Consider the following 23,759-nt stretch of genomic DNA (forward strand, 5'->3'; position numbering starts at 1 on the left):
TGGCAGTGCCCTTTCATGATCTCTTTGTTCTTTAATCTATAGTCTTTTTTACAAATAGAAGTGCAACGTACAGGACTTCAAGTGAGTCATGAATTATCACATGCTATGATCTAGGATGTGCAACATGTCAGAATTTGTACAAAACATCTGAAACAGCACGTATTAGAAAGAGAACACAATGAACTTGCCCTGAATTCAATGATATTAACCTATTAAATACCAAGCAGCAGTATTTGTCTCCATCTCTAGATGTTGTATCTTGGTAGGTCATGGAAATCTGCTGCAAAGAGTCAAACATGGGACTTCAAAGAATGTGAGGTAGGATTCATGCTTGTTCATGATATCTGCAGTGTTACCACTGCTGGTGTGTTTTTAGGATACTTGAACTCTCCCTGTCCCAGCTCATTGTTCAGGTTCACAGAGCATTATGTGGGACAAAGGGATGGAAAAGATGCAGTTAACACCTTTAAAGAGCTATGGTTTGGTTGAAATGAAAAGCTAAATGCACAGATATTTGCATGGAGCAGCTGTGCGACAAGCACCATCTTTAATCACTCTTAAGTCCTTCTAGAAAGTCTGGGTTCCTCCTAAAGCAGACCGAAAGAATTTTGAGGTAGTTTATAAATTTATTTAAGCCTTGAGGTGGATTACAAAAAATGTGCAAAGTATAAGCTCTATGGCTAAAGGAAGCCAGAGGAAGGAAAATAGAGCTAATTTGGGATAAAACAGCACACAGGAATGTATCCCATATGGTTCTGTGCAGCAGCTTGAGGTGGACTGCATATTTGACTCTGAGTTTTCTGAAGACCAAAGGAAAAAGGAAAAACAGACATGGTTTTGGAGGTTAGCATTTTCAAGATGAAACAATCATTTTAGAGGATCACATTTTTTCTGTGGAGTCTTGAAAGCACATTCTCTCGTGGATCTTCACTGAGAGGATGCTAGGCTGTTGCTACTGCTATCTCACACAGTATTCATTTAGTAACGACTGTGAAGAGCTCGCAGAGGGCCATTTCTTGCAGTGTCTTTCAGTGTAAGTTTAAGACAAAAGCCCATTTTAGCAAAGTCAACAGGAGAATATTTCTGTCCTTCAAACAAGTCTGTATAATCATGCATTTCCTTTTTTTTAAAGGTTTATTTGTTTTTGTTGGAAAGGCAGATTTACAGAGACAAGGAGTGATAGAAAGATATTCCATCTGCTTGTTCAGTTCCCAAATGACTGCCATAGCCAAGGCTGAGCTGATCTAAAGCCAGGAGCAAGAAGCTTCTTCCAGGTCTCCCATGTGGTGCAGGGTCTGAAGGCTTTGGGCCATCCTCCACTGCTTTCTCAGGCCACAGAGAGCTGGAGGGGAAACAGAGCATCTGGGATATGAACTGCTACCTACATGGGATGTTGGCACTTGTAGGCTGAAAATTAGCCAATTGAGTCATTGTGTCAGCCCCCACATTTCTTAATAATATTTGCATCCAATTTGCTGGATTCGGCATCCACACATTGCTGGAGGAAGATCTTATAATTTAAAACCATTTATACTCCATTTGTTTCTCCCCTTGACATTTAATTAGTTGTTGAAGAAATAAATCATGTGTCTTACAGAGTTTTCTACCTTCATACTTGAGCTGATTGCATCGTAGAGGTGTTACTGAGTTCTACAGTAGCAATTATTTTATTTCCATAAAAGGAAGTTGCAGGGCCCGGCGCGGTGGCGCAAGTGGTTAAGGTCCTCGCCTTGCACGCCCGGGATCCCATATGGGTGCCGGTTCTAATCCCAGCAGCCCCGCTTCCCTTCCAGCTCCCTGCCTGTGGCCTGGGAAGGCAGTCGAGGACAGCCCAAAGCTTTGGGATCCTGCACCCGCGTGGGAGACCCGGAAGAGGCTCCTGGCTTCGGATCGGCGTAGTATCGGCCCGTTGCGCTCACTTGGGGAGTGAATCATCGGACGGAAGATCTTCCTCTCTGTCTCTCCTCTCTGTATATCTGCCTTTCCAATGAAAAAATAATAAAAATAAATCTTTAAAAAAAATAAAAGGAAGTTGCATTTGGTTCTTTTTTTGAAATTAATCTCTTTTTAAATCTCGAATTTAGAAGAATAAATGTCTTCCTTCTCACTGATAGCCTTGGTTTCATCTCTATTTGTTGGAAAATATTAAGTGTAGTTATCTTTTCATTTAATATCAATGATGTCATTTTCTGAAAGCTTTATGTTGTCTGTTGTTTATGATGACTCTTGTTCACAGATGTTTTGTGATGTTTGTGAATTTAGGTGCATTAAAATTTGGGGGAATTATCTCTGAGTAGTCTTATGAGGCTTGGTTTGAGGGTTTATTTCTCTGGATTGGTTTCTAACGGTCATTGTCCATTTCCTAAAGACACCATGAAACTGGTTCCACTTCAGTTTAAATCCTCTGAGGTTTTCTGAGCCACTCTGGTAGTTTGATTTCTGGTCACTCTACGATCCATGTGAGTAGGGTTCTTTTTTTTTTTTTTTTAAATCATAGTGATATGTTTTGTTGTTTTGTAAAGTTCTAGTCAGAGCCAAGGTTTTCTTTGTATTTGCCTTTGTTGAATGCACTCTCTTTAGTTCACCATTTTCCTAAAGAATAATCCATTGTGAATTCTAGCTCTCTGTGGGTGGATACCCAATTTCTTCTGTCCCACATAGTGGTTGCATTAGCACTCTCTTACTTCTTTAATTGTAGTCTCATGGGTTATTTCACTCATTTTCTAATTTTCTAAAACTGGCAAATGTATGTCTATATGCTAATACGATTTATAGTTTGATTATTTTTCATAGTATATATGTTACTTGTCTCATGAGTATATATATTTAAAATAACGATAGAGACATTGTAATATGTATTTTCGAATTTTTTTGGTAGCTCCCTGAGTATTCAGTTAATTCAGATCTAATATGTTTGTGCCATAACAGAATTCAATGAGTTTTTTAGGACCTTTCTTGCCTTGATATAGGGAACCTATTGTAGTCTATGCTGACCCAGAATATGTTGCTGAATTTCCCTGTTATTCTGACTGGAACTTACTATCTCATTTGAGTAAGCTGACATGGTCTCACTCCTGTTGAACTCTGGCTGCCGATAGGGGGCCCTGTGTGAGCAAACGATTTTCAGTTGCCTTTCTTGTCCTCAAGTTGCTCTTGGGATCCTTCTTTGATGTTTGAGCCAACATATTAATTTTCCTTGTTCTGAAGATTGCCCAGACTTGCTCTTCCTATGATTGTTAGAGATCGTCTTGGAACCATCCCATTGTCTTCAAGAAGAGCTAATCTTTGCCACCTGATTGAACTCTCCTGATGTTATCCCCTTCTAACCACACAACCTCCAACACCCAGCCCCATTGTGGGTACCAGTTATTGCATACACCCAAGTCTCCTTTTTCAGTCATGGGTTGTTGGCCAAACTTCCTTGAGTTGCCATAGAAATGAAATTTGTGAGAAAGTGTTAGTACAAAGCTCTTCTTAAACAATCAGGCCAGAGAAGTTTTCTCGTCCCTGAATTGTGAGAGAACTTAGTTTGTACCATTCTTAAGGTACTTATCCACCTTCTTCTTTATGCTGCAATTACTTTACTGACATTTTTTCTTCCTTGACAAAAAATAAGGCAGTTAAGCATAGGCATGAAGACATACACTGAAGTCTGCATTCTGGTTGTATGATTTTGCACAAAATATTTTAATATCGCTGTTTCTGTGTTGGTCTCTGTAAATTGAGAATAGTACCTAATTCTTCATCTAAAAATGTTGGGAACTTACAATTTTTTTGGATTTTCAGAAAGTAATACAGTTTTTATAATATTCGTTATATAATATCTGGCAGTGTGCTGTAATCCAATACATTCCTTTTTCTGTGGCAACAGATATAAATATATATCACAGAAAAAGGATTAAGTGAAGATGGTAATTACACTCAGCACTGGATTCAGGTCATTTTTATACCACCACAGGAATTTAAAATCAACTCAATTTTCAGAGCTTTGTGACTTTTGTAATTGTGTGTGAAAGGTTGTAGATCACAGAGCTATTGCAGGAATTAAATAAGACAACATATTAAACTTTTGTAGCAGTGGGTCCTAACATACCTAGCAGACTTGGTAAATTTTACATGAAGCTAGTTTTTTTTTCCATCCCATGTATATATATATCATATATATATTAATTTGTTATTCATGTGGAGGCTAGGGCAGAGATGTGTCTGAGGAATAAAACCTTCCAGTGCTTTGCATGCCTGCTTTGATTATTTATTGGAAGGTACCTGCTTCTAGCTAATTATCTGACTATAGACTTCCTGTTATCTACATAAGCCAAGAGTGGCTCATCTGAATCAGTGTGACTGGGGTGTTAGAACTGGAATCTTGAAGACCATCTGGCCCATGAGCATGAACTGCTTTGAAACACAAGTAACCAGTATGTCATTCCCTCTCCTAATCTCCTAATTTAAAAAATGAAATTCTTAATTCAGAGAGGTGTGACTTGATTTTCCCAATGTATGTGACAGTACTTCAAAAACTTCATAAAAAAGGTGGAATTAAAGGATGAATTTATTTTAATTTGAAAAAAAATCTTTAAAACCCATACATAACTTTCATAATGCATTTCCTTGAATTTTTAAAAGTATTTTTTGAAAGGCAGAATAACAAAGAGAGAGACAGAATCTTCTTTAATCTACTGTTTTACTCTCAAAATGCTTGTAACAGGTGAGGCTAAGCCTGGATCCTGGGACTCCCTTTGGTCTTCCTACATGAGTGGATAGAACCTGAGCACTTGGGTCATCATCTGCTCCTTCCTAGGTACATTACCACAAAGTTTGGAAGTGAGCAGCTGGGACTGGAACCCGGCACTCTGGAATAGGGTATGGATATCTCAGGTGGTGGCTTAATCTTCTATGCTGCAGCATCCACCCTTCTGCGAACATTGTGAAGATTTCCAGTATGCAGTGCATTTCAATTTTTTAAGTCAAAATATATGCTTGTTTTGCTTTTTTTTTTAATTTGAAAGGCAGAGACACAGAGAAAGGGAGGCAGCTTTTCTATTCTCCAGTTAATTCTCTAAATGCTGACATGAACAGTGATTAGACTAGAGAAAATTCATCTGGGTCTCCCACAGGGGTGGTAGTGAGCTAAATACTTGAATCACCTGTTGCCTCCTAGGTTGCATTAATGTGAAGTTGCATCTGAAATGGATTAGCCATAACCAAACCAAGCACTCTCATGTGGGGTACTGGTGTGTTCCGTATGGCAACTTACACTTGCACCAAACATCTGCTCCAAAATTTATCTTTAGATTCAATTTTCCATGAACTTCACCAATGAATCTTTAAAGGTGGAGAAAGTGTAAATGTCAGGTGGAAGAAAAGAATGTTTTTTTCAGGTGTACTTTAGTGACTGACCTTCTTCATTGAGAACTACTTTCAGGAAAAAATGGAAAGGTGTCCCATTTTATGAATTATTTATTTGGTAAAAAGCATTCTATGTATATGATTTTTCAGTGTGTCTGCTCTTTAAATATTATTTTTAAATCTAAATGCTCAGTAGTTGTAATGCATTTTATTTACTGGACAAATATTTGAACTCTAGGTCTTCTTTAAGATGGACAAAGGTACAGGTTTTTCTTTTAAGGGGAACAAAAATTTATCAGGTGAACAAGTTTGGCCAGATTCTTAGGAAAAGTATAGCTAGGAAGTAGAAGATGCATACACTAAAGTCTAAAAGTTTGATGAAATACACTGAAGAAGATTTTAAAAAAGAAGAAGAAAAAGAAAGATATTCTATGATCATGGATTGGAAGAATTCATATTGGTAAGATGTTTATAGTATCCAAAGCAATCTTCAGATGTATACAGTCTCTATTAACATGCCAATGAAAATTTTCATAGAAACTGAAAAACAATCCAAAAGTTTATATGGAACCACAAAAGATTCCAAGTAATCAAAGAAAATTTGAGCAAAAGTGGAGGTATCACACAGCTCGACTTGAAAATCAGCAACGGTGGCAAGCAGTTTGATACAACAGTTAACCCACTACTTGGGATGCCTACATTACATATTGGAGTGTCCAAGTTTCAATTCTAACTCCACTCTGCATTGCTACTGATGTGCACCCTGGAAGGTAGCAAATGGTTTTTCAAGTGATTGGTGCCTACCACCAATGTAAGAGACCTGGATTGAGTTCCAGGCTTCTGAATTCAGTCTGGCCCACACATTACTCTTTTGGGCAATTGGAGAATGAACCAACGGATGAGAAATTTCCCTTTGTATCTTGTCTCCCTTCTCCTGTTTCTCTGTATTTTAGATAAATAACAATTAATATCAATTTAAAAAGGCTTTCTTGTTAAAAACTAAAACATACTACAAAGTTATAGTAATCAAAACAGTACAGAGGCCAGCATTACGACACAATGGATAAAAGCTGCTAACTGCAATGCTGGCTTCTCAAATGATCACCTGTTCTGCCCTGCTTCCAATCTAGCTCCTGGCTAATGTCCTGGAAAAGCAGTTGAGGATGGTGCAAGTGCTTTGGACTTCTGCTATGAATGTGGGAGACATAGAAGAAGCTCCAGGCTCCTGGCTTCAGCCTGGCTCAGACCTGGCTGTGCAGCCGTCTGTGAAGTGATCTGTCAGATGGAAGATTTCAGTCTCTGTTTCTTCCTTGCTCCCTGTAACTAAGACATTCAGATAAACAAATAAATCTATAAACAAAACAAAGAAACAAACCTCCAGCATGATACTGTAGTAAAAACATATACACAGAGACTGACTAAAGAATTGCAGAAAATAACTGATAAACAAATAGATTCATTTACAGTCAGTTGAGGTTTGAAAAGATGCCAAGAACTTACAATAGGACAAGGACAGTCTCTTCAATAAGCAGTGTTGTGAGAATGAGGCAACCGCATGTAGAATGAAAATAGACCCTTATTTCATGCGTATATAAAAGTCAACTTAAAAAGGAGTAAAGGTATCATGCTTAGGAAAAGTTTAAGTTTGAGGAGGGAGGTTTGCAGGGGAAAAAAAAAATGGTTACCTGCCTTCTCTTCTCAGTCCCAGGCACTGAGTCCCAATCTGCCACTTTTCCCATGCTGTATTTTGGGATAGAGAATGGTCAGAGAAGAGTTATAAGAGAAACATCAGAGGGTGTTTCAGAGGTGACGTTACTGCTCCAAAGCAGACTTGTTGTACTAAATAAGAGACCTTGAACATGCAAATTTGTACTCAAAAATCGATTAACTTGGCATACTTTTTTTTTTTTTTTTTTTTTACCCACCAGGACAAATTGTCCGAGTCCCTATTAATATTCTATGATTTGCATTGACTGTGGTGTCTATCCTACTTCATTTTTGGGGCCAGCTAATGAGGAAGATATAATTTATCCATGAAGTAGAGTAAGGAAACAGACTTAGAGAGCAGAAGTAAATTGCTCAAGATCCAATAGCTAGTTTGCCTCCAAACTGCTGCTCTTTGTTATTGAGTTGTCCAGCTTCTACAGAAAAATGCAATAAACGTAATAGAAAACACAGTATCATCTGACCACTTTGGAGCATTTCCTGCTAGCAGTTGGCCTTCAATAGATGCAGAAATTGAGGTTCAGTGATTTTTTAGCATCCTGATTCTGTTACTATTGTTCTCCCTTAGCACTTTTCTTAGGTAAGTGTCTAATAACTGGGGTAACATGTATCTCACTTTGTAGACAATATACTCTGAGTAAAAGCATTGCTTCCAGCCTGGCGACGTGGCCTAGCGGCTAAAGTCCTTGCCTTGAACGCGCCAGGATCCCATATGGGCGCCAGTTCCAATCCTGGCACCTCCACTTCCCATCCAGCTCCCTGCTTGTGGCCTGGGAAAGCAGTCAAGGACAGACCAAAGCTTTGGGACCCTGTACCCGTGTGGGATACCTGGAAGAAGTTCCAGGATCCTGGCTTCAGATCTGCATAGCATCGGCCGTTGTGCTCATTTGGGGAGTGAATCATCAGACAGAGGATCTTCCTCTCTGTCTCTCTTCCTCTCTGTATGTCTGACTTTCCAATAAATAAATAAATCTTAAAAAAAAAAAGCATTGTTTCTATCTATTTACCTCTGAATCCTGGACCTTACACCTTGTGGACTTGCAGCAACATTTATGAATGAATGAATGAATATGAACAGAGCTAAGCTGTAGCCAAGGGCAGTGTTTCCCTACCCTCCTCTACATCTGGGGACAGGGATTGGCTTTCCTTTGATCACAGGGAGTACAGAAGTGTCATAATCTCAGTCCCCCAGGGAGCTTGACCTCCTGACAGCATTTTCAAGGTTGTTGTTGAAAAATCAAGTTGCAATGCCCTCCTTCTCCCCTTACTTTCTCTTCCCATTCTCATCACAGTGCTAAAGATCCCTTCCAGGTAACTGCCTCCTGACCCAGGATACAGGTTTTGAAATGTCCCTTGGAGTCCCTGGAATAACCATGGGATGCAGGAATTGTGGGATAGTTGCAGAGGGGTATCCAGGCTGGGAAAGTGGGCAGTGAATATAAGCATGCAGGGGCAATTGTGGCATGAAGGACCCCCTTCATCCAACAGGCTCCCCTGATGTGATGCTCATGCTTACCATCTTGTGACTTGTGTTGTACCATGGGATTTTCAAAGGAACTCAAGCCAAAACAGAAGGGGACATAAAATGGCCCTAGTGGGAACACTGTAGAAGAGAAAAACAGATGTGATTTTCTGGTTTCTGGAGAAATAATTCAGGATGGCGGTATTGCGTGGCAGAGCATCGATCTCTCAGGGCAGATAGAATGGAGGCGGCCCCTCTGTGAAGCCCCTCGAGCCCTGGTTACCATGCAGCCAGACTTCAAGGCAGCCCTGCCTGGAGGATTTTGGTGCACCTAATTACATAAATACCAAGACACATCGTCTCCCCCCCAGACTAAAAGGTCTCTGCAACAATGAGGAGACAGTGGCCCCCGTGCCCCCTTGTCATGCACATTCATGTCACAGTCCTCAGCAGAGGACTTGGGGTTCTTTGATGCCCAATGTGCTCAATTTGATTTCAGAGATTTCCAATTCCTTGCTCCTAAGCACATCTCCTCAACTAACAAATAGCACCGGGACACAATTCTCTAGAAGGCTCTGTGCCCTTAATTACCTCAAGTCAGTGGCCTTCCCACTGTTGAGAGCCTGGCCGGTCCAGGGCCGCATTAACATTCCTGGGATTGTGCACCGCTGGCCTTTGTCGCTGGAGCTGAATGCCGCCTCATTAGCTCAGGCTCGTGGGGCATGCGTGTCTCTGACAACAGTTTAATTATGGACATTGTTTACGAATCAGTATTACATTGACAGACTAGAGGGCTAATCTTCCGATTAACACAATAGCTTGTTTTCAGTTTATTTTTTCAGCCAATGAAGGCAAGAGTTAAACAAACCTGTTTTTGTAGCTCTTGTTGATGCTAATAAGATTGGGAGACACATTTTGAGGCGTGGATACATTTGGAGGTTTTTATGTTTCTCTTCAAGTTTAGTTTAGCTTGTTATTCATCTGAAGGGAAAAAAAGACACCTTTGGAAAATATTCAAGTTGGAATGATGGAAAGAAGTGGGGGATTGGCTAATTAAGACAAAGGAGTTTAGGAAACTTTGTACCCTTGTTGGTTCCCCTATAGACCTTTGGGAGGTCTCAGTTTAAAAATGTCTTTATATAATTAGTTAATAATTAATTATATGATTAGTTAATAATTAATTATATAATTATCTTAATCTGTCATTAAAGATTCAGTTTGCTTTTCTTTAGCACTTTGAGGGCTATGAGTTGAAAGCAATGTGAAAACATTCCTTTAAAAAAATCTACATCTAATTAAAAAATATATATATATTGCTAATTTTAGACAGACAGGGAGACACAGAAATAAGATTTAATTCACTCCCCAAATGCCAAAACAGGAGGGGATGGGATGGGTGAGGCTGAAGCCTGGAGCTAGGTCTTCCACATGGATGGCAGGGATCTAGCTGCTTGGGTATATGGGTTCAAACACTTGGGCCATCCTCTGCTGCTTTCTGAAGCACATTAGCTTGGCACTGTATCTACGTGGAGCAGCTGGAACTTGAACTGGTGTCCATGTAGGATTGCTAGCATTGCAGACCATGCTCACCCTTCTATGCTATGGCACCAGCCCCCTGAGCAGTATCTTTACATGAATTGTCTGTCTGTAACTTCTTGAAAAGAGCAAAGATGATCAATTGACCTTCTCCTCCCCCCTTAACTTTCCACCTGATGGAAGTATTAAAGGAGGTAGGTACAGAGGCCAAGAGTCAAGGGAGTAAGAGGAATGGGCGGGGGCGGGGGAGGAGAAAAAGGGTTGGGTGACTCCTGCCTTTGTGTCCCAGGGTCAGACCCCATGCAGCAGGCATGCAGGCCTTTCCCCATGACCCTGTCTGCCAACACCACCTCCTCTACCATGTTTTCCCATTTAAAATCAAGCATCTCTGAATCCCCCATTTCATTCAGCCAATCCACATGGTGTGGCTCAGCTTTTAAGAAGAGTAAATCAACATTTTCAAGCTTGCCTGGTCTTAGTGTAAACAGTCTCCCTGCACTAAAAATGGCCTACAGTGTGATTTGGCCCCGTGCTAGGATGGTGGCTCCACACTGGGGACACACTTGCCTTTAAAAATAACATGGCATCAAGGAAGTGCACCTCGTTGCTGGCTGTGTGCGTGTTTTCTTAGCAACTTGAAAGGACTTTCTTAGCAACTTGAAAGGAGTCACCTTAGCTGCTCCTCTGAGTCATTGCTGGGGGGCCAGAAGCATGGAGAAGGGCCTGGTAGAAAGGCTTTGGGGAAGTGCAGTTGTCCTGGCTGGGCCTCATTAGGCTCTTGCCTCTTTTACCATCTCTGCCTGGAGGGAACCCTGGAGTGCAGTCTTCCTGTCTAGCAGGAGGCAGTAGATGCTTTTGCTCCAGCACAGGAGGAAACCTGTTGTGTGTGCTGCCTAGTACTTCTCTGAATCCCGTTTTCCCAGGCTGCCAGCCAGGCCTGATCCTCTTTCAGACCAGTCCCAGTTAGATGCAGCCTTCACCCACAGCACCTGGAGACTTCTTGGCGCCCCCTCACTTGTCCACAAGCTGTCTGTGGATCTGGGGTTTTTGTCTTAGCAGAGCTTGTCCCAATCCCATCTACCTTTTTGCTGTTGTCCTGAAGTCCCCACAGTTGCCAACAGTCTTTGCCTCTGTTTTTGACTGCTACGCAAATGTATTTCAAAGGGTTTATTTAGCTGGTAAGATGTCTTCCTGGAAGCATGATGTTGCCAGTTGTGTGGTTCCCTTGAATCAGTCTAAGTGTATTCTGAACTTTGCTTTGCTGTTCGTTAGTTGGTGAATTTGGACCAACCTTTAGACAATTTCTCTAGGCAGATGAAGGAGGTTGCAATAGTGGCGGTTAACTTCATAAGGTTGTTCTCAGAGTTACATGAGATAATCTCCATATAGCATTAAATGTCATGCCCGACTCGCATGGAGTGTTTAGGGAATTCTGCTATTCTTATGTCTTCATGAATGTAGACGCTGAGAATGTGCATCTTAAAGAATCCTGGGGTGTGACTCATTGTATAACCCTATAGCTGTCCTGACATTTAAGCCTTCAAACACGGCCCTGGTCTCAAGTTCTGGCAGATGTGTCATGCTGGTTGCCTGGCTGGTCTGTGCAGGAAGTTTGCTGCAGGCTAGGGGAAGAGCCTGCCTCCCAAAAGCACTTGAGCATCCTTGGAGGCAGTATTCCAGCCAGTCTGCAGCTCCCTCTATGGACCCAAGAATCTGAGGCAGCAGGAGTATCCTGATTTCTTAAAACTATTTGAATAGCTGCTTCCTTCTGCATCTTTGGGCAGGTGAGAAGCAGTACACACTCAGAACTCTTTGGCTCTTGTTCGCAAGCTGAGCCACATGCAGGGTTGAAGGATGGATCCGAAATAATAACCAGAAACAAGGCAGACAGACACTCACACCTGCCTGGAAGGAATGAACAAAACAGATGCCTGGGAACTTGGGAAGAATTTGTATGTGAACACATAGGCTTATGGATTTACCATTTCCACTCCAGCAACTTCTAGGAGACTTTGAAAGTGCCTCCCCATACTGCAGAAGAGGCCGGGCACCTGCGTGGGGAGCCACACCCGGCCGGTCCCCATGGGATTCTGATTTATGGAGAGTCGGATTCTGAGCTCAACTGCATTCTTGTGGCTGGGATCAAAAGGGCTTTCTTGCCGACCACACATCACATCCTGGGAATCCTCCCTCTGCAGAACATTCCTGAGAGCAAATGCAGCCTTGGCCACAGCCCATGGGGAGGAGGAAGCCTGGGAGGGCACGTCGCCTGGAAGATGGCATTTCCAGTCCTTCACAACAAAGAACTCTCCACCCAGTAGAAGAGCACTGTCGGTTTGGGCACAGTTACCATCTTTCCATCTGGGCAACCTGGTTGGTGGAAAATAAACTAAACTGAACCCTGGCAAATGACTTCACCTCTTTGGAACTTGGTTTCTTTATCTGTGGAGTGGGAATGTTGGATTAACATCAGAGGGGTCACTCTGTAGGCAATTTGCCACATTCCTCACTATTCCATATGGTCTCATATGTGCCTTGCTTTACTCATTTATAGTACCTTCTTTACCTCATTGGAAACTTGAACTTATTTTAAAATATTTATTTATCTGAAAAGCAGAGTCTCCAAGGGACAAGGAGAGAGAGAATGAGAGTGTTAGAGAGTAAGCTCTTCCATTCTCTGGTTCACTGGGGCCGGGCCAGGCTGAAGTCAGAAGCCATGAACTTAGTCTGGTTATTTCGTTTGAGTGACTAGAGTCCGTGGAGTTGGGCCATCTCCAGCTGCTTTTCCTGGTGCTTTAGCAGGGAACTGGATTGGAAGTGGAGCAGCCAGGACATGAACCTGTACCCATATGGGATGCTTGTGTTGTAGGTAACAGCTTTAACCTGATGCTCCATGATGATGGGCCTGGAATTCCAAATTTACAATTGCTAGACTAAATAGATATAATCTCAAAGGTCTCTCCCCATCCACCCACCCCAATCCCAGCTGTAAAATTCTTGAAGTTCACAGCTAGGGAGGTAGGAGGTTCTTGGGCTTTTGGACCAGGTACTTGGAGATGTGGGGGAAGGGAATGGCCACATGAGGAGGAGTGCCTGCTGGTGGAGTTGACTCTGGTGATTCCAAAGCAGAGAGAATACTGGTACTAAGTGGTAGCCTGTCTGCTACCTCCCTCCAAATACCCAGTGGTCTGCTTGGTTGAGTATTCTTAAGACTGGGCTTGGGCCCTGTGAGGTAGCCTAGTGACTAAAGTCCTTGCCTTGCATGCGCTGGGATCCCATATGGGTGCTGGTTTGTGTTCCTGCTGCCCCACTTCCCATCCAGCTCCCTGCTTGTGGCCTGGGAAAGGAGTCGAGGACACTGTTCCTGGCTTCAATCGGCTCAGCTCAGGCCATTGCAGCCACTTGGGGAGTGGGTTTGCTCACTTTTAGAATGAATTTGTCCCTGAAAGAATCAGTGAGGTCGTGCTTTCTCCTTTCATGGGATGCAGAAGCCTGGCAATGCTAAAAAGGGTGTGATGTGCTGGCATTTTTCTGCCAGCCAGCCCTGGGAGACAATTCTCATGTCTACCTTTTCAGTGAGAAAGGACAAGGTGCTCAGTCTAACTGAGGTCCCAGAATCCCTTTGGGAAGAAGGAGGAGTTTGGGTACACAGAGTGAGCTGGTTTGAGGAGCTGGGGCTGCACTTACATCTCTCGGTTTTAACTCCTGATGATGTCATAACGGAGAGTTTTCTGTGATGACAAGGTGAAGTGGATCCTACTTATCTGTCTGGAGAGACATTACCCATCATATTTAAGAGACTGAATGTGGTTCTCTGCCATCACATCTTTATGTTGTATTTAGATAAGAATCTTATCAAGAAAGTTAATGCTGGGCCCGGTGCTGTGGCTTAGCAGCTAAAGTCCTCACCTTGAATGCGCTGGATCCTATGTGGGTGCCAGTTCTAATCCCAGCAGCTCCACTTCCCATCCTACTCCCTGCTTGTGGCCTGGGAAAGCAGTCAAGGACGGCCCAAAGCCTTGAGACCCTGTACCCTCATGGGAGACCTGGAAGAGGTTCCTGGTTCCCAGCTTCGGATTGGCGCAGAACTGGCCATTGCCGTGACTTGGGGAGTGAATCATCAGATGGAAGATCTTCCTCTCTGTCTCTCCTCCTCTCTGTATATCCGACTTTGTGATAAAAATAAATAAATCTTTTTTTAAAAAAAGAAGAAAGTTAATGCTTTGGTTAGTGGGCGGTTTCTCCCCTGCCCTTTTTGGTGGATTGAGATGTCGGTAATTATGTTGTGCTGATAATTTGCCTTTCCTGAATCCCCACACTGCAAGTCAGGGAGAGAAGTATGGAGGAGGGGCTGATAGGTGAGGATATTAGAGTATTAGAAGGAGATGGTTACATGATAAAAGGCGCCTAGTCCACCATTTATGTCTAAAATCCAAGAGATGCAATATTCTGAATACTGAGCCTCTCGCTGCGGAATGGGATCTCACAAACTAGGGGCCCTGGTGAGAATAAACATGGCTGTCTCCACAGTCAACATTCTCTCATACTGTACATAGAAGTACATTTTTTTTCTGGTATCCTTCCTTCTTTCCATGGATAGAATGCTTGGAATCATGGGAGCCGAGCCATCTTTTGGAAAGTACCAAGATAGAGAGAATATTTTGCAGGTTCTGGAAATTCAGGGTCTTAGATTCCCAAAGCAAGATTTAATGCTAGCTCATAATGTAATTAAGAGAGACCCTAGATAGAGGGGAAACTTTCACTCTTCTGATTAAATTATCTTTTTTTTTTTAAGATTTATTTTTATTATTTTTTTATTGGAAAGGCGGATATACAGAGAGGAGAGCCAGAGAGGAAGATCTTCCGTCCGATGATTCACTCCCCAAGTGAGCGCAACGGGCCGATACTATGCCGATCCGAAGCCAGGAGCCTCTTCCGGGTCTCCCACGCGGGTGCAGGGTCCCAAGGCTTTGGGCTGTCCTCGACTGCTTTCCCAGGCCACAGGCAGGGAGCTGGAAGGGAAGCGGGGCTGCTGGGATTAGAACCGGCGCCCATATGGGATCCCGGGCGTGCAAGGCGAGGACCTTTAACCACTTGCGCCACCGGGCCGGGCCCTTGAATTATCTTTATTTATTTATTTATTTTTAAAAGATTAGCATTTCTTAAAGGTGAAGTGAGAGAGTGAGTGGGAAGGACAGAGAGAGAGGAAGAGAACCTCTGTCTTCTGGTTCACTCTCTAAATGGCCTCAGGGTCAGTAACTGGGCGAGGCTGACACCAGGAAGCTGGGACTCGGTGTGTGTCATTTGTTAGCGGCAGGGACCCAAGCGCTTGGGCCGTCTTCCCCTCTTTCGCAGGTGCATCATCAAGGAGCTGTTTTGAGTGTGGTGTAGCTAGGTGTGATTCTGTGCTTTTATGGGATGCCATGGCTTGACCTGTTGTGTCACAACACTGGTCACTACTCAAAAGATTTTTTTTTTTCTTTAAAAAGCTGTGTTAACTTTTAGGGACATAGATCAATTAAGTTGCTTACCTACTTGTATATTGAGTTTACTTACGTTGCTAATCAAATTCAGAATCACCCATAAGATTATCTGATTTAAGAATTATTGTGTGTATTAACCTCAGTTTATGAAACAGTTTATTTGTCTTTTGTTGTTGTTTAGCATTTTGGGCTTGCGCCTGTGACTTCCAGATTTTCTGAGCCCTCTGGGACAATTTGACATAGCACATAGTTGGTTAAGAAATCTGTTTTAGGGCCCGGTGCGGTGGCGCAAGTGGTTAAGGTCCTCGCCTTGTACGCCCGGGATCCCATATAGGCGCCAGTTCTATCCCAGCAGCCCCGCTTCCCTTCCAGCTCCCTGCCTGTGGCCTGGGAAAGCAGTCGAGGACGGCCCAAAGCTTTGGGATCCTGCACCCGCGTGGGAGACCCGGAAGAGGCTCCTGGCTTCGGATCGGCGTAGTATCGGCCCGTTGTGCTCACTTGGGGAGTGAATCATCGGACGGAAGATCTTCCTCTCTGTCTCTCCTCTCTGTATATCCGCCTTTCCAATGAAAAAATAATAAAAATAAATCTTAAAAAAAAAGATATTCCATTAGAAATCTGTTTTAGACACTACTGTTTGAATCTGTTTATCCCAAGCCACTACTGGTCATCTATATAACATTAGGGAGTTACAATGTGTTTCATTGATTTTATATACCTATTTTTACAATCTCATAATCCTAACTATTAATTTTTAAAGGGTCTTTTCAAAAAGCTTCTTTAAAACAAAACATAGTTTTTGCAATTATTCTAGGAGAAATTTCTTGGTCTATGACTTAAAAAAAAAAAGCAGTCTTCTCAGATAACCTCTATAAGTATCCCAAATTAGCTTTGATTGTGTTCTAATCTTTTATTTTATTAAGTAGTATAATCAAGAATATGGCTCATAAAATTCCACAAAAAGACTGAAAATAAAATAAAATCCTGAGTGAGTTAACTTTGTTTTTGTTTTTAAAAAACAAAATGGGCCTGGCGCGGTAGCCTAGTGGCTGAATCCCTACCTTGCAACTGCCGGGATCCCATGTGGATACTGGTTCATGTCCTAGCTGTTCCATTTCCCATCCAGCTCCCTGCTTGTGGCCCGGGAAAGCAGCACAAGATGGCCCAAAACCTTGGGGCCCTGCGCCCATGTGGGAGACTCAGGAGAAGCTCCTGATTCCTGGTTTCAGCTTGGCTCAGCTCCGTTGCGGCCACGTGAGGAGCGAACCTGTGGATGGAAGCTCTTTCTCTCTGTCTCTCCTTCTCTGTGTAGATCTGTCTTTCTAATAGAAATAAAATAAATCTTTTAAAAAACATCTAATTGACATAACATTTTTTAGCAATTTATATAGAAATCACAGGATTAATGCTATATGTTATATTAATTTCTATGCAGTTGTATATTGGAAACAATTTTTAGGAAAAATATTTTAATTAATTAAATAATTAGAATTCCAGAGAGAGGAGGAGAGAGAGGCCACTGGTGGGAACTGGGTCTGTGTGAAACCAGGAGCCAGGAGATCCTCAGGGTCTGTTCGATGTTTCAGGGGCCCAAGTCTCGGTCATCTCCTATTGCCTTCCTGGGTGTGTTAGCAGTGAGCTGGGTCAAAAATGGATTCGCCTGGACTAGAACTGGCTCTCACAGAGGAGGCCAGAACCAGTTCTATATAGGCTAAAAAAACTGAGGATGACTTACTGTTGAAATATTGAGAAACTTGACTAACAAGTAGCTATTTTAATTTCAGACAATGTTCAATTCTCTACTTAAAATTAATTCTATGGCGCATTCCTCCTTTGAGGTGTTCTGAGAAAAACAGAACAACTCCATGGTGAGATAAGGATAGAAAAGGCTGTATATTGATTTCTTTTCTCAGATATTTGAAATGCACGTTAGCCTGTTAAAGTCTCTGAAAATCCTATAGGAAGTCACTTGTTTTTAGTCTAGCATTTCCAAAATAGTGAAACTCTTCATACAAAGCACATAGTGGAGTGCTGTGCAATTATAGTTCTGGAGTGTGCTTGCTCAGTCTGCGCCTACCTGTGTATCTACCTACCTAGCTATCCATCTCAATTGCAGAGATGCCTGGTAGTACCTGGAAGGGTCCTGCATGGTCTTGAGGAACCTGTGGAGGAGGTTTTTTTTTTTTTTTTAAGATTTATTTTTATTGTAAAGTCAGATATATACAGAGAGGAGGATCTTCCATCCAATGATTCACTCCCCAAGTGATCGCAATGGCCGAAGCTGAGCTGATCTGAAGCCAAGAGCCAGGAACTCTTTGGACTGTCCTCAACTGCTTTTCCAGGCCACAAGCAGGAAGCTGGATGGGAAGTGGAGCTGCCAGGATTAGAACCGGCGCCCATTTGGGATCCTGGCACATTCAAGGTGAGGACTTTAGCTTCTAGGCCATTGCACTGGGCCCTGTGGAGGAGTTTTTAAGATGCAGCTAGGAAGAAGGGCAATGCAAGGTCATGGTTCAGCAACGTTTGCCTGGATGGAGAGACCCTAGTGTTGGTGTGCTCCCCAAGTACGCTTGGATCTACCAGGGCTGACTGCCAGAGTGTGTTGTCTGAGCCCTCACTGCCTCCCCAGGGAGTGCCACATCGCCATCCTGACCAGGAAGAGTGATCACCGTAGCCGATTCCTTAGTTCTGATGTGATTGGGTTGCGGGAGTAACACTCCACTTCTCATTCCACTTCCTCAGATACCAGAAGAAACAATGTGGGGAGAGTGAGCAAATGAGCAAGCAAGAACAAGTGTTAAGCATGCTCCCATTTGCTGTTTCACTCTCCAAATGCCTGCAGGGGCTACTGTTGAGGTGGAGTCAAAACCAGGTCTCCCCTGAGAGTGGCCCTGGACCCTCACTGCTGCCTCCTGATCTCTGCATCAGTGGGAAGCTAGAGTCAAAACCTGGCACCTGGAATCAAACTCAGGCCCTTCAATACAGGGCAAAGATGTCTTGACTTCTAAGCAAATGTTCACTTCCCACAACAGTTGTTCTTAATTTCATTTTGCAGAAGCTCTGGGCAAGGTGCTTGTGCCTGAGCTTTTCCATCTGAGAATTGGAGGCAATAATAATGTAATATTATAAAATACAAACTATTTTGCAAAGAAGTTTGTAACGTAAGTATGGCCGATTTAAGGGTAATGAACTCCAAATGTGTTCATCATTTAAAATGGAAACCTGCAAAGAACCATTTGATAGCAACTGCATTTTCAATGAGTGGCTTGAGGTCACAGTTCATAAAAGAGTTCTACACCACATGGGTCGTTTTCTGCAGAATTTGTAAACTGAAAGGATGGAATGCTCTCTGCTGTGTAAATTCTGCATCTGCTATTTCTTACAACTACTTTCCCTAGGGTATGAGTGACCGAAGCAGCGAAGTTAGTAGAGAAAACAGGTGTGCCTGTTCAAAGAAGGAAAGTAAGTGTATTTATGAAAATGATGTGCCCCAGCACCATGGTCCCTCTCCGAGATTCACAAGGCAGGCATCCCTACGGGCAGAGCTGATTGGAACAGAATTAGCTCCTTGCCTGGATCATCCAACGTGGAGTTTGGCAAGTTCAGAACATTGACCCCTGCCTGCAGGTAAGAGAGGAGTGATTTTACTAAGCTTTTACTCGTACTTTGCAGTGCTTCCTGTGGTTTCAGCTTGCTGAGTTGTTGCCAGTTCGAGCAATAGGATTGTGCTTGCCTGGACATGAGCCTTCTAAACCTGAACCAGAGAACTGCTCATTGGTGAGAAAGTTAGGTCAGGAGAACTGTGTTTTTATCTCATTCTGCAGTTATTTCTTTGAGAATCTAGGCCTGTAGGGAGTGGCAGTTAGAGCTAAAGTCCTCAAAGGGGTGCCAGCCAGGCACAGCCTCAAGGCAGTGTTGCTTTGAAGTCAGGAAAGCCCAGGTTTGATTTGGTCTTAAAGTTCATAGGTCTGGAAATTGGGCTTTGTCATGAACTAGGTACAAAACTTGACAAAGATTGCATGTATCGAGTTGATGATGGTTTGACTTACATGGACATGACCTGTTCAATGGACTGGACACTCTGTCAGCTGGATGAAATGGCTGCATTAGTTTCAAGAAAGATAATTGCCAAGCATACCAGACACCTGTACTAGTTTACCTGGATCTTCTGTCTGAAGGAAAGCTACATATGAAGGCTGCATGTTGAACATGGGGAGGGAGCTTACCAACAGTAACATGTGCATCAGGTCATATGACCTGATGTGTCTACCCACAGCACCAGGATTCATGCCAAGTAGTGCAGATGTTTGAGCCAGGGGGTAAAGCCCCTTCTTCTTGGAGTGGTGCTGGAAGTTTTCTCTTACATCTGAACCATCCCATATCTACCCTGTGTTGTGATGACAAATTCCTCCTGTCACCCGGGATTTCTCAAATGTGTCCTATGGTTAACTTGTCCCATTTTCTTGGGGTGGTGAGGAGAGGGAAGAAAGGGTTCTTTAGTTAAAAAATTCCACACACTATTCAGTATCTTTGTTGCTTCATTATTGTGTATAGCACATTAAGAATTCTGAATAAACCTGTTGGTTTACTCTTAAACTTTTCAAACATACAAAGACCAAGGAATTCTTTTCTTTCTTGGTGGGATATCTCCAGACATTGTGAAAAACTAGTTTTTCTAGGCAGTACTCTTTAGATTAAATACCCCTCCTCTGAAAATTTTAAAGCTCCAAATTTGAAGTATTTTAGCATTACAAGTGGTGAATTCCAAATCTGACCTAGTGTTATAGGGTCTTTGTCAAAACACAGGTGCACCAAAAATGTAGTGTAGAATTACCTTCTGAGAATGTGCAGAGTGTATTTGAAACATGAGTGAGTTTTGGTTTAGACTCAGATTCCATTCCCAAGATATCTCGTTATATATAGTCAAATATCCCAAAGTCGGGGGAAAAAAAGAAATTTAAACACTTCTGAGCCTAAGTATTTTCAATAAGGAATACCCTGCCCCAACCTTCCCCACACCCTATATGGAAATACCAGTACCTCTGTGAGCCTTTGATTGGGCAAGAGAATACTTTATTGTTTTTGCTTGGAATACAGTCTGTGATATCTTTTCTATTGATTCTAGGCCCTGCTAATAATAATGATAGAAAATAAAAACAAGGAAAGGGAAACAGAACAATAAAATGGTCCCCAGGTGAAATAAGTTCCTGGAGGGTAGAATGGCTGCTGTCTCAATTTCCTTCAAGTCCTAAATATTTGGGGTCTAGAATCTATGGAGAGGGACTGACATTGTGGTCAGCAGGTTAAGTCACTACCTGGGACACCAGCATTCCTTATGGTCAAGTCCTGGCATCTCTGCTTCTGATTCAGCTTCCTGCTAATATGCCTGATAAAACATAGCAGTGAAGGGCCATGAACTTGGGCCTCTGCTCCCCATGTGGGAAGCCCAGATGAAAGTCCTAGCTCCTTTGGCCTGGCCCAGCCCTGGCTGTTGTAGGCCTCTTGGGAGTGAACTAGTGGATGGAAGATTCTCTCTCTCTAATAAATAAATACATTTTAATATTTCTCAAATATTTTTACCTCTAAGAAGACCAGTCATTTTATTGGGCTTTTGTGGTATTTTTATCTCTCCCAAGTGGAGAAAAATGCAACCATTTTGCTTAATAGAGAACATGAAGAATTTCTGACAAGCTATGTTAGTAATTTCAGCTCTTAACTGATTTTAGCCTTAGCAGATGGTACAGTCTTGGACACTGGAAAACCTGAGTTCAAATTTCAATATTACCATGGGCAAGTGAGATCAGCTCTTGAAGCTTCAGATTCTATGTCAATTCACAATTAAATAATGACATCAATATTAAGCAAACAGTAGTGCCAACATTATGCTAAACATTGTACCTGCCTTGTTTAATTTTTTTTAAAGATTTATTTTATTTTTATTGGAAAGGCAGATATACAGAGAGGAGAGACAGAGAGGAAGATCTTCCGTCCAATGATTCACTCCCCAAGTGAGTGCAACGGCCGATGCTATGCCGATCCAAAGCCAGGAGCCTCTTCCGGGTCTCCCACGCGGGTGCAGTGTCCCAAAGCTTTGGGCCGTCCTCGACCGGGCCACAGGCAGGGAGCTGGATGGGAAATGGGGCTGCCGGGATTAGAACCGGCGCCCATATGGGATCCAGGGCACGTGCAAGGCGAGGACCTTAACCACTGCGCCATTGTGCCAGGCCCTGCCTTGTTTAATTTTAATCTCCCTAAACAAATCTATATTTTGGAGACAACAAGAACAGAAGTGGAGCTTCAGCAAAGTCGGTAGCCTGCTCAAGGACACACTGCTGGCAATGGCAATGAGAGAACTAGAACTTTAATCCAGGTCTCTCTGATAGCTAAATTCATGCTGAAGCCAAGGGCTTAGCACATAAATACTTAATACGTATTTAAAAACATAATTGGTTTTCTTTTTACTTAACAACATTAACCTGTATCCAAATGGCTTGCACTGATTTAAGTCTATTATGAAACTGTGGAAATAGGCAGAGAAGGTGATCCTCTAAGGAAGAAAAATCTCAGATTAGTCATGTGTGATCTAACAGAAATGCTTGTATGAGACAGTTTAGCAGAGTCTGTACAATGCTTGGTAATTACTGTCTGCACACTTTCTTGGTGTGTTTGTTTCTGTTCTATTGTGTGGCACTGATTATTCCTTATCGGCAGAGAGTGTTTTATTCTCTAGTGAACATTTATGTTTATCCATCCTTCTATTAATTTCCCAGATAATCAAACTTACCTTCCAAGGTAGAGCCAGAAAATGCATCTCTCAAATTGTTTTGTGGTCAGGAGAGAAATCCATGATAGGCTCTATGGCAACACAATGTCTACAAGGTGGATTTGGAAGTGAAGAAGGTGGGCAGATGACTGCATGGAGGGACCCAGTCTTCAGCTAAGATTGATGAAATGTGGGGGAAGGGAACAGTGACAGAGACACTCATCTACAGTCCTTAGATTGCAGGTGCTTCGTGTTGGTGATATGTTTTCAGTTTTGAGACATTACACTGTGAATCTCATAGAGTCCCATTAGCAGTGTTTTAACGTTTTTCTTCTTTCTATTTTGTACCTTAGAATATATTTTGCTATTCAGAAGAGATTTTCAGAAACTGGCCCAATTTAGTATTTTGTTTGTAGTGGTTAACTCAGATGTCAGGTCCCTGTTTGCCACTCATTCTTTTGACACCAGAGAGCCACGAAGAATAAGGTTTTGCACCTGAGTTTTAGATTAGATTGTTCCCTGAAGTAGTACATCATGGGGAATGTGTATGTTGAATCAAGTAATTTACTTAACAGTGATAGAGTTCTGTTTGTGCATGTGTGGTTTCTTGGGACATGATTGAGGAAGAAATCCTGAATTAAAATACCGTAACTTTTTTTGGAAATCTGTTGGGAAAGAGGATCAAGGATGCCAAGGAAGAGCAAGAAAGGAGAAGGGAGGGTTCTTTGGCTTCCTCCCTTCTCTCAGTCTAAAAAAGTCTGTTTTCCTTAGGGAGAGCCACCCATTCTCCTGGGGTCTGTACTGAAGGGTAACACCCTTGACCTTCTCCAAAAGATTCATCAATCCTGGAGCCTTCAGGTCATCTGTTTTTATAATTTGCATTTTTGTTCAAATCAATGTGAAGATGGGGAATGTCACCAGAGAGCTAACATGTAGGATCCTGCCTTGTGAAGGTTCTGCTTTCCCTAAAGAACAAAGAGAGACAGGGAGCATTGTAATCACCCATTAGGATGCTCTTAGGGATCTGGCTTATCTGGAAACAGGACATTAAGGAGATAACATTGACACACCATTTTAATCCCACCCCCAGCAGAGTCAAGTTTTCTGGCACTTCCCTTTGTCTAGGATTAAGGAGGAGATGTGCAGGAGACAGGTTTCTGTTTTTAAAACAACAGCTGCTGAGCAACCCGTGTTAACCCACCTTTTGTTACTAGGTTGGGGGCAATAGTGTGGGGCCAGGTAAGTATTTTCAGGAGTTCTCCCACTTTCTGGGGCTTTGGTCAGGCAGTAATCACCGAACATCTGTTTCTTTGCCTACTGAGCTGTTTCTCCTCCCACATTTTAAGTCTGGTTATGGAACCACAATTCTGTAATTTGCAAGGGAAGTATAGTGGGAAGTCATGTCTGAGTGTGCTTATGAAAACAATGCCTTAGGAATAAA

The 23,759-nt window shown here is 42.5% G+C and overlaps 1 long non-coding RNA gene across 1 annotated transcript in view; it reads left to right on the forward strand.

The window, feature by feature from the left end:
- LOC121149129 overlaps positions 1 to 12,294 on the forward strand; it is a 113,494-nt gene extending 101,200 nt beyond the window's left edge. Inside the window, exon 4 of the long non-coding RNA XR_005882620.1 lies at positions 12,271 to 12,294. This is a non-coding gene — a long non-coding RNA (uncharacterized LOC121149129). The remainder of the gene's footprint in view (positions 1 to 12,270) is intronic.
- The last annotated feature ends 11,465 nt before the right edge of the window (positions 12,295 to 23,759 follow it).

The sequence above is a fragment of the Ochotona curzoniae genome, unplaced genomic scaffold (assembly GCF_017591425.1).
Source record: "Ochotona curzoniae isolate NIBS_2020 unplaced genomic scaffold, NIBS_Ocur_1.0 scaffold_4701, whole genome shotgun sequence".
In the NCBI taxonomy this organism is placed as follows: domain Eukaryota; kingdom Metazoa; phylum Chordata; class Mammalia; order Lagomorpha; family Ochotonidae; genus Ochotona; species Ochotona curzoniae.